Source organism: Schistocerca serialis, chromosome 2 (assembly GCF_023864345.2).
Source record: "Schistocerca serialis cubense isolate TAMUIC-IGC-003099 chromosome 2, iqSchSeri2.2, whole genome shotgun sequence".
NCBI lineage: Eukaryota > Metazoa > Arthropoda > Insecta > Orthoptera > Acrididae > Schistocerca > Schistocerca serialis.
The window spans coordinates 791727797-791730613 of record NC_064639.1 but is presented as its reverse complement, the minus strand read 5'-3'; the positions used below and the strand labels follow the sequence as shown (position 1 = coordinate 791730613).

Here is a 2817-nt window from a genome sequence, read left to right as displayed (position 1 = left end):
TTCCAAACTCAAAACAGTTCCGAATTTAAACATTAGATCGATGATGGATGTGTTTAAGAAACAGCGACACTAAAACTGTTTCAACATCATTAAATTTCTGTGTCACTTTGCTTCACAGAGCTAATATATCGACCAACATTCAGTTAGCTCTCTGCCATGAAATAGTTTCAGGATCTCGCCGGCCGATCAGTGAAGAGCGGAGGTAATTATCCTCCGCCGCTGTTCGCAGTAACAGTGTCTCCCGCAATTAACTGCTGCTTCACATCGCTTCAGTGCCTGATTGATACCACCGCCACGTAGCTGAACTACTATATTGTGTCCAGAACTTCTAGTCCCTAGATTGCAAACAGCCTCTTGTGTAATCAGTGTAACACAAACTGCTTCATTACAGAGGAGCAACTTTCACCAGAAATGCCACAAAGCGAGGAGCGAAACACTCCCGTCACTAGGAAACGTTGTGCGTCTTTCAAGTATTTTTCCGCTTTTCCAGTTTTCCAGAAGTTGTGTTCAGATACGTACCTGCTACAGTTAAGAAATTCTTTGTATCGACACCCACTTTGTCACGACGAGATTAACTACGGCAACTTCAGTTGCTTTTCAGTTCTTATGCTCTATATAACTATTAAATGTGGCCAAATACGTGAATTTACCGCCTTTAACGCAGAATAACACTCCGTTTTCTGAGTGTATAAGCAAATTGGAATTGTTTACTGAGCTCCTACACTCCTTCCTAAAAGCAGTCATGTGGAACATCTAAGGTGTCTTTGCATATAATTCCCTTAGTGCCACAAAATTCAGTGCCACTGGGAAAAGTTGTTTTGGTTCTCAGTTTAAGCAGTGTGTCTCCTGTAATTTCGTCTGGTCTGTTGATTTAGTGCCGGCCGCGGTGGTCTAGCGGTTCAGGCGCTCAGTCCAGAACCGCGCGACTGCTACGGTCGCAGGTTCGAATCCTGCCTCGGGCATGGATGTGTGTGATGTCCTTAGGTTAGTTAGGTTTAAGTAGTTCTAAGTTCTAGGGGACTGATGACCAGAGATGTTAAGTCCCATAGTGCTCAGAGCCATTTGAACCATTTTTTTGTTGATTTAGAACACGTTCAGATTAGTTTAGATCTGTATTTATGCTTCGGAAAGGGATATGTTGGGGCTCCAGAGTTGCTCACTATTGGTCGAATGCCTTCTTTGTGGGTCTTTGTTAGGCTATACATTCCAGGTGGTGCAGCAATGCGCTGGCGAAGTAAAGGCATTCGACCAATAGCGAGCAACACTGGGGCACCAACATCTCCCCAGACGAAGCATCTGGCTTATCTTTTCGACCCTCATGTCGACAACTGTACACATCACATATGAAACTAGGATAATTTCATCGGTCAGCTGAATGAGTTAAGGTTGCAGGAGTCCGACATTATGGTCACCTTTGATGTCGTCTAACTTTTCACTCGAGTCCGCTTGGAAAACCAATGAATGAGAAGTGCAGCCATGAGCTGACACAGCTTTATATACACGTTCTCAGATCAATCTGTTTTATTTTCAATGGACCATGCTATGAGCAGACTGATGACGTAGCCACGGGCAACAAATTTGTTCAAGGACTACTTCGAGAACATAGCACTGGAAACCGACGAACTATAGCCTGTTTGTTTCTTTCGGCATGTCGACGACATGTTTGTCATCTGGCCACATGAAACCGAAAAACTACAGAAATTCCTGGAACACCTAAATTCCATTCACGAAGACACATAGTTTGTCATGAAACAGAAACAGATAGCGAACTTCCTTTTCACGAAGCCCTAGTTCGCTTGCTCACAGAGCACCCCGCAACCGCATCAGTCAATGTCAGAATTTATGGCTAATTTCCCTGTGGCTGAAAAATGCTGATTAAGAATAATACTTATAAGAGGGAGACAGTAAGTCAGAGAATATGTTCTCATTTTTAAGGAAATTGGGTATTGAACACAGAGACTGGTGAAAAATGAACAATATCTACAAACAGGATGTGGTAGTGGTAAAAGTGGAAGATGAGCATAGACTGTCATAGTATGTACAGTGATAGACAAGGTCGCAGGTTGTCACCACTGCTTATCAACTTCTATGTGGAAGAACTTCTGAAGGAAGTGAAAAATAGTAAAAATACGATGAAAGTACCAGAGAAACACATTCATGCTAAGGCTCGTAGAACTCAAAGTCCTACCTTTCGGAGGTAAAGCAAACAAACGGAATGTTGATCGGAATCTGGCATTTACTTGCCTGATTTCAAGACAAACACGATGATCGTGAAGAGCAACAGTAAGAAGAACAGTGACTTACTAAACATTAAAATTGGAGGGAGACACAATATAAGTGATAAAAAAATCCAAAATAGATAAGGTTGTGGAACCAATGAAGCACTTATATGCCTATTTAGATTGTAATCCGTATGATGTCACTGTGCGCAGCGCTCGTAATAGAGACAACGGAAAAAAGAAAAGCAATCGATGGCGAAATCTGACGTTTTATCACAGCAGATCTAGATTTCAACTATTAAACAGTCCTCGGTGGCTCAGATGGATAGAGCGTCTGCCATGTAAGCAGGAGATCCCGGGTTCGAGTCCCGGTCGAGGCACACATTTTCATCCGTCCCCGTTGACGTATGTCAACGCCTGTAAGCAGCTAACGGTGTTCATTTCATTGTAATTTCATTCTAACGAGCTGCATGGTCACTGAAGGTATCTGTTCTTTCGGACATGTCCGAAATAACAGATACCATCTTAGTATATAGGTGACATTTGGTCAAAGTATCACGTAGTTCTGTAGTAACCAATATTGTTCGCTTCGTGATAC

The 2817-nt window shown here is 42.5% G+C and overlaps 1 non-coding gene across 1 annotated transcript; it reads left to right on the top strand.

Annotated features, from left to right (window-relative positions):
* Positions 1-2525: 2525 nt before the first annotated feature.
* Trnat-ugu (transfer RNA threonine (anticodon UGU)) lies at positions 2526-2599 on the top strand. The gene has a single exon. It is a non-coding gene; the product is annotated as a tRNA-Thr (tRNA).
* Positions 2600-2817: the final 218 nt, after the last annotated feature.